Source organism: Callorhinus ursinus, unplaced genomic scaffold, assembly GCF_003265705.2.
Source record: "Callorhinus ursinus isolate GAN/ISIS: 27379988/994484 unplaced genomic scaffold, GSC_fseal_2.0 scaffold1, whole genome shotgun sequence".
In the NCBI taxonomy this organism is placed as follows: domain Eukaryota; kingdom Metazoa; phylum Chordata; class Mammalia; order Carnivora; family Otariidae; genus Callorhinus; species Callorhinus ursinus.
Window position 1 is genome coordinate 45,240,352 of NW_027397063.1, and position 8,544 is coordinate 45,248,895.

Here is an 8,544-nt window from a genome sequence, read left to right on the forward strand (position 1 = left end):
GCATCTGCCTTCGGCTCAGGTCATGATCCCAGAGTCCTGGGATCGAGTCCCGCATCGGGCTCCCTGCTCCTTGGGAGCCTGCTTCTCCCTCTGCTTCTCTCTCTCTCTCTCCCTCAGTCTCTCATGAATAAAAAAAAATAAAAAAAAAAAATCTTAAAAAAAAAAAAAGAACTTGGGTCAGGCAGTCTATTTTGGACTTGGTCCCAAGAAGCAGGAGTAAGAAAGTATGGAAAGTACATGAGAAAAATAGGAAAAGCCAATATAATAGCGCCATTTAAAGGTCATTATTGTAGACAATGGGGGCTCAGTTCTGCAAGGACCTCTAAGAAACATATAGATTAGAAATGGCCTCCTAAGAACAGCAGGTGAAAGTATTTATGTGCTGGTTCTCCCACCCCACAGATGGAGGGTTTTCCCCAGGAACAATAACTCCCCCCGGCTTGCAGAGTGGGCTTGTCCACAGCACCCATTCCCTTGTGTTGGAGAAAGTCCCCAAGTGCCTGAGGTGTAAGAGGTAGAATGCCCACTGAGTGAGAGGAGACTGAGCTTACACACACTCTTCCACCAGAGCTGCAGCTGAAATCAGAGGTGGGTCAAAGGGACGTGACCAGGGTCCCAGGGATGACTGTTACAGCTGTCAACCTACAGAAACACTTAATAGGGGTGATGCATTCAAATGAGGGCAAGGTCACGGTAGGCTGCAGTGTTCGGGGAGGCCTCCTTAGGGAGGCTGCACTCCAACTGAGCCTGGAAAGAACTGACAGAATTACTCATGCCAGAAATTTCGCAGCACATCAGGATCTAGAGTTTTCCAAAGTCTGGCTGTGCTGAAGGCAGCAGTTATATATTCTAGGGCACCATGCCTCCACGATCTGGTCTATATTCTATTTGCAATATAGAATTTGCAATAACATGATGCTGGGGTTCTAGAGTTCAGGCATCTTTTCAAATGCTTGTCCGGGCTTTGACACCAAAACATATTCCCTCCATTTCAAGTAATTTTACATTACTAGAAATTCTGATAAAGTTAATAGGGGTTATTTTAAGAGTCTTTATGTACAGAAAATCCAGGCTATGATAATTTAACTTAGTGATGGTTCTGATAAAATAAGCTATTACTACTGAGTAAAATAGGTAACATACTTTGTCCCTTTGAGTTTTTGTAACCTTGCTTATAAGGCATCTGTAAAATAAAAAATAAAAATAAAAATAAAGAACTTTTGTTCTATTTAGGAGCCAGCAATTATTTCAAAGTATATATATTAAAAAAGCATTTGTAATCTAAATGTAAAATGTGGGTCTATCAAGAGTTATATTTTTTCATCATTCACCTCATCTTACTTATTAGTGTCAATATGATCTACTCATTATATTGGAAGCCATAAAACTTCATTTCTCTTACAATTTGTATGGTATAGGGGCGCCTAGGTGGCTCAGTTGGTTAAGCATCTGACTTTGGCTCAGATCATCATCTCAGGGTCCTGGGGTTGAGCCCCTCACTGGGCTCCCCGCTCAACAGGGAGTCTGCTTGTCCCTCTGCCCTTCCCCCACTCATGCTCTCTCTTTCTCTCTCCCTCCCTCCCTCTTTCTCAAATAAATAAATGAAATCTTTAATTAAAAAAAAATTTGTATGGTATAGACTTTACCTCAACCTGTCTTGCATACTCCTCAATTATTTCAAAGCCGAGTGTTTTCAGACTTACAAGTGACTGATTTACAAATGGCCCTGGCATAAGGATGATTGGTTGTCTGCCTTCTTCCTTGTCTCACACTTAGTCACTTGTCTTTCTCCTCCTGTGAACACTCTCCACAGACAACCGCTAATCTGATCTAAGTTGATGATACTATAGAAACACATAGAAATATGTATAAAAACTCCATACACCAAAGCCCCTGTTTCTTTCTCATTCCAGAAGTATACATACTAATTGAAGTATGCAATATTCTATAAAAATGGAAAATAAATATGTACCCTAAGCCTGACCATCCAAAATTCTCCATTTTTCCTTTCTTTTTGTCTATGCCTATTTCCTCACAGGTGTGGTCATATTATATTTACAATTTTGGAGCCTGGCCTTGTCCATTAACACTATAGTAGAAAAACTTTTAATGTTATTATATAATCCCATAACATCCTATAAAATGAAATCTTTTATTGAAATTTTACACACAAAAATGCCAGCACCATTAACCTCTTAAACCTTTGAAGGTATTCAGAAGTTCCCTTTAAAAGATCCATAAATTTTTCCAGCTATCCTCTCTAATTAAACTTGCCTTTACTCAAACTCACTATTAAAAATAAATACATGCACATTAAATAGGTTAACTGTATGGTACATAAATTACATCTCAATAAAGCTGTTATTTCAAAAACATTACAATAAAAAATAAATATGAATCCATCTCTTCCTGTATGTGATTACATTTTTAATTACTTGATAGTATAGCAGGATGATTTACTGAAATATTAATTTGTCTTTTGGCCTGTGCATTTTCGTCAGCCCTCAATCCCAGAGGTTAGCCTAGGATTTTGTATGTCTTTTCTTCAGAGGTAGAAGCTACATGAAGCAAATTCTCTTTCCAACTTGGATAAAAATCCAAATTCAGGGAAGAGTTTCTGCAAGGTTTCTAAGAGAAGGAAGGGAGGAAGGAAAGACCATTTGAAAGTGGCAAGAGGGAGAAAGGAGGGCTGTTCCCAACCCTTGGAGACGTCAAGGGTAGACAGGGAACAGAATTCTGGAGTAGGTGGCCCTGAATTGGGATACCTGACAGGACCAGGTCCCAGGCACCTACATAACCAGGCTCACTGGAATGTGCCTTACCCCTAGCAGTGTCAGCGAAACATCAGAATTCCTGAGGCAAAAGGTTCTCATGGATCGGCACAGATTCCAGTGGAAACTAGGGTTGACCCTAGGGTAATCAGAACCATTTCCCAGAAGCTTTGTGAGAAAATTCAAGAGAATCTGGCAATTTTGCACAAAACCTTTCAGCGATAGGGAGTTCCCACAATCACAGACTGAATCTTTCACCAGCCTAGAGGCCAATGATGTAGGCTCAGGTTTAAACTGATCTATGGGATAAAAAGAAATGCAATCATTTTTACTAAGAACATTCATAATCACTACACCAATATGGCAATTGTATAGACTGCAATTATTTTGTAACTATCACTTCATGTATGATGTTACTAATCAGTTTTTTAAAGGTAGGCTTTATTTCTTCCACAATGGAGTAGTACTTCTCTGTTTTAAACCTGAAAGGGATCTTGTAGATCTAGTCCATCCTTGTCATTTTACAGATTAAAAACCTGAACCTGCAGGTTAGATGAATTCCCCAGAATCACAGCATCAGGTGAACCTGAATGAGAATCATGTATCCTCACTCCTGGGCACAAATTCTCCACTTTCTCAGAATAAGACTTGCAGTCTCCACGTGACGGCACTTGTAGATTGATGAGTTACCAAATCCTGGCAGGCAGACTTGTCATTATTTACTCTATGGATAGAGAAGTTGAGTTGGATAATCAACATACGTTTACTTACAAGGCTCGGCTTTTGTGTGACTCACTTGAGAATGGTGGGCTTTCAAGTCTGCATAGCTCACCAGAAGAACACCACGGCCACCTAAGTCACACATTTGCCACGGCCCTTCTCCTGCGAACAGTGGCAAGCACTGTCATCATTATTATATGTTGTCTAAGAAAAGCACATTATTCCCTCATTTGTCTCTGAGGGTTCCTACGGTGATTTCTGAAAGACACACTTTGACCTACATTTTTATTACTTCTACAACATGACAATGAAGTCATTCAGAAGTAAAGAACGAGCAGAGGGGACAGCATCAGACGTGAAAGGTCAGAAATACCATGAAGCAAAAGAAATGGCACACTGAGCAAAGGGTAGTCCTACCTAAAGGTATGCAAAGAGCATGAAAGAGGACAATGCAGTAGATGCTTTCACTTGCTGTGCACGAGCTAGATGCATCAGTGTGGAGTGGCATGCGTGTGAACGGTCTACTGTGACACATGCGAACGCTTCTTCCCTTCCTTATCATCCTCGGCACGCTGGCTCAACATGTGTTACACATCTTATCACCATCCGAGCACTTTTCCTACTTACTAACTTAGAAGCAATTTGAGCAATTTTAAATTCCCACTCTGAGAAAATAAAACTGCCATTAGAAGAAAACACATTTACTTTGATTTATTCCCATCAATACATTTTAATTCAAAAATATATTTTTCTGATTCCACCTTTATGCAATAACTGCAACTACACAGTATGGTTTTTGTTAAAGGAATCAACAGATCATTTTTATCTGGTAACCTAACTAAATTTTGTACCTTAGGTTGGGCTTTATTTATGAGAGTGGTTTTTCGCATTATATAAATATGTTAACAGTTCTCTCTGGTAAACAGATTACTTTGTCATATTACCAGGTCACCAATGTTGAAGTTCAAGTTCAGAAACAGGGATGTTGGGGCGCCTGGGTGGCTCAGTTAAGCAGGTGCCTTTGGCTCAGGTCATGATCCCAGGGTCCTGGGATCGAGCCCCGCATCGGGCTCCCTGCTCTGGGGGGGGGGCTGCTTCTCCCTCTCCCACTCCCCCTGCTTGTATTCCTTCTCTCTCTGTGTCTCTCTCTGTCAAAAAAATAAATAAAATCTTAAAAAAAAAAAAAGAAAAAGAAACAGGGATGTCATGCAGGCAACCTGACAGCTCTGGCAAGAACTTATGGGGTCAACAACATTTGATAAGTTTTCCCAGATCAGTATTGGGTCCTGAGTATTCTGAAACCAGAAACTTGATTCTGTCAACATACTCAGATTTGATCAATTCAAATAAGTAATTCATATTTAAGAAATATAAAAAATGTAATAAAAATAAAACCGACCTACAAACCCAGATTTACTCCTTTATAACAGTAGTTAAGAACTTATGTTATGAAGTCAGCAGAACTGGGTTCTGATCTAGGCTCACCACTACTAAGTGTGAGGGCAAGCTGCTGAATTTCTCTGAGACTCAGTACCTGCACCCATAAAATGCAATATCATGAGGATTAATAGCAACACATAAAGAACCTAGCACAATGCCCAGTGCCCAGTGCATGGTGGTTCTTATGATGAGCATGACGATGGTAATGAAGGTAATTCGAGGAGGTGGCGGAGGAGGAGGGAAAGGAGGAACAGGAAGCTGCAGGAACCACAGGGATTAGAAGACTCTGTTGGCTGATCAGCATCTTCTTGAGTCCAAAGACAGTCAAGAGAGAATTAGAAGGCACTTGTTTAGAAGAGAATCAGAGCAAAGCGAACTCAATGGAATATTATAAAAGCCTGAACCTTCAAGCCATGAGGATCTGGTAGATTCATCTCCACTCTGTAGGGATTTACCCATCTGGCAGGCAGGTTAAGTTGTTTCTATTCCAGTGCCTAAAACAGTGCTTGACAAATGGCAGTTAATAAACAGTTAATGAATAACTAGAGTTCCCCCACCCCACAGTGCAAGAGATAGTGATAGTTCCTTTATCTTTGGGTCACCTCTTTCTGAACTATATGAACACAGAATTTCTTCAGCAATAGAATCAAATGATTCACAGATTTCTCTGTTACATCAATCACGTTTAGACATTGTCTAATTAAACTCAAATCACTTTGTCATTCACTGCAATCATATTTCCAAATTCTGCAAGTTCTGCCTTATAACCTAACATATGCGTACGACAGAGACTGGCGAGATGCTCCCGAAACTCACATTTTCTTTGTTCTGGCACACAGCTAGTTTATATTTCTCATGAACAGCTCAGTTAGGTGTGGCTACATTACTGAGTTCTAACCAATGGAATGTGTGCACACACGATTTCCATTTCTTCCAAGCCTGGCTCTTACAGGTTCCTATTTGCAATTCAGCTCTCTATCTTCCTTTGTCCAGATGAATGTAGAGAATCCAGTGGGCCTAGAAGATGGTGGAGTCAATGAAAGGGAAAGGCCTGGGTCCTGGAAAAATCACACAGAGCAGAGACTTTCTTCCTCCTCACCATCACATGCACATCTATCTACCTTCATTGGACTGTGATGTGAATGAGAAATATATTTTTACACACTTAAGTCACTGAGATTTGGGGGTTATTCTTTTATGGCAGTTAGCCTACCCTGAGTAATTTAGAGCTGTATTCATATCACTCCACTGATTGTATATTATTTTATTTTATTTTATTTTTTATTTATTTATTTGACAGAGAAGGAGAGAGAGAGAGCACACGAGCAGAGAGAGAGGGAGAGGGAGAAGCAGACTCCCCACCAAGCCGGGAGCCCGATGCCAGGACGCTGGGATCATGACCTGAGCCGAAGGCAGACGCTTAATGACTGAGCCACCCAGGCGCCCCTGATTTTATTTTAAATATAGATACATCTTGAGAACTTGGAATGGTTCATTTTTGTCTTGTATTGCATATTTACATGGTTATTCAAGCATGGCCTTTTTCTTATGTCTTCCTAATAACCCATATCACACCAAATTAATCAATAAGTAATAAATTTTCCCCCTAAATAACCATTTCTTTTTCTCCCCACTACCTATGCCCTGTTTATCAGACCCCTGATTTTCCCAGCTGGATCACTAAAATAGCCCCCTATGTTTCCTACTTGCCCCGAGTCTCCCATTCCTTCAGTTCATCTTCTAGTCCTTGCCAGAGGGGTCTGACATGAAAATCTGACTGCCATTCCTTTGCTAAAAATTCAGTAAGTCCCCATCGCCTCCTGATTAAAGAAATGAGCCTTCTTTCAGAGCCTTTTTGCTTGCTTCTCCCTCATCACACACCCTAAATATCATAGCTTAATGGTTCCCAAGTGTGAATCTAAAATACCTAGGTTTGCAGACATTATGTAAGAGTTCTGGAACACACAAGTGGTCCAGGACATTATCTGTTGATTGAACAAATGATATAGCTTGAATACGTATGCATTACAATGAAATAAGTCAATATACAAAATGCGCACAATTCAGGTCAGCTATTGTTATCACCATCATCTTCCAAATGTATTTGCTATTGCGATTAATAAAATTTTATTTAAATGTAACTATTTGTAAGATATTTCTCAATCACAGGATGTTAAATTATCACAACTGTTATGTGCATCAAGGGCTCAAGATTTTGAAGTTAAATAGGGATCCACAGTTGATGATTGCTATTTGCCATTCCTTGAGTGGGCAGTGACATTGACTCTATAAATGTGGTGGACTGTGGGGCTTGGCTTGCTTACCCTCTATTCCACCTTACTTCTAGGGTGCCTTCCTGTGCTGCAGAGACTGGAAAGCTGAGGCTACTTTTCTCGACTTCTTTTTTAAAAACATTTTTATTGGGGTGCCTGGGTTGCTCAGATGGTTAAACGTCTGCCTTCAGCTCAGGTCATGATCCTAGGGTCCTGGAATCGAGCCCTGCATTGGGCTCCTGGCTCAGCAGGGAGCCTGTTTCTGCCTCTCCCTCTGCTAATACTCTCTCTCTCTGTATCTCTCTGTCTCAAATGAATAAATACAATCTTTTAAAAAAATAAAATATTTTTATTCATTTATTTTTAGGTAATCTCTACACGCAACATGGGGCTCAAACTCATGACCCCAAGATCAAGAGTCACATGCTCTACGGACTGAGCCACCCAAGTGTCCCTTAACTTTGCTTGCAGCAAGAGTTCTTGTTAAAAAGTATTTATTTATTTATTTATTTATTTATTTATTTATTTATTGAGAGAACGAGAGGGGGAGGGGCAAAGGGAGAGAGAGAGAGAGAGAGAGAGCAAGAGAATCTCAAGCAGGCTCCCCACTCAGCACAGAGCCCAATGGGGCTTGATCTCAGGAGCCTGAGATCATGACCTGAGCCGAAATGAAGAGTCGGCCGCTTAACCCACTGAGTCGCCCAGGTGCCCCTGTGGCGAGACTTCTTAATGCACAAAATCCATGTACTCCTGTGAGATTTAGAAATTTAAAACAGAGCTGAGGCCATGTTCCTGCTCTCCTGATTGTGTTACGACAGGCTAGCAATTTTGTAGATTCTTTTCGGGCTAGCAATTCTGTAGATTCTTTTCTCTAGCAGAGTTCCAGCGGCAGCAGCATCAGTCTGCCTTCCTGCTCCCCATCAGCGGATGGCAATGTGCTCTTGTACTTACTACTTCCAGCCCTGGTCTCAGTGGGATGGTACTGGAGTCTTTTCGGAACCATTCCTGGGGGTCCAGCCTCCAGCCAATTTTTCTGGCCCTTCCATGATTTTGTCCTAATTATCTAGGGATCCTAAGTCCTCTCCTTTTTAACATGACTACCTTGCTTTCTCTTTCCTGCTCTGAACCCAGACTAATATAGGTCTTGGAAAATACAGTAGTCCCCCCACTTATCCACAGGGCATATGTTCCAAGACCCCCAGTGGATAGTACCAATCGTCCCAGTTCCTACACATACACACCTATGATAAAGTTAATGTGGAGATTAGGCACAGTAAGAGATCAACAACAATAATAAAATAGAACAATTATAACAATATATTAGTAAAAGTTTATATGAA